Here is a 235-nt window from a genome sequence, read left to right on the forward strand (position 1 = left end):
GGGGAGTGGGCCCCTGCCGCTGGCCGAGCTGCTGGTGTGACCGCTGCCCGCGCGCCTCAGCCGGGGGCTGCTGCCAACCTTCTCCAGGTTCTCCGGTAGCGAGAATAAATCTACTCTTTGCATTTCAGCCTGAGCCTGTGGTTGTGCAGATTCTCTGGTTGCAAGAATAAATCTACTCTTTGCATTTCAGCCTGGGCCTGTGGTTGTGCAGATTCTCCGGTTGCAAGAATAAATC

Source organism: Apaloderma vittatum, unplaced genomic scaffold, assembly GCF_000703405.1.
Source record: "Apaloderma vittatum isolate BGI_N311 unplaced genomic scaffold, ASM70340v1 scaffold24770, whole genome shotgun sequence".
Taxonomy (NCBI): domain Eukaryota; kingdom Metazoa; phylum Chordata; class Aves; order Trogoniformes; family Trogonidae; genus Apaloderma; species Apaloderma vittatum.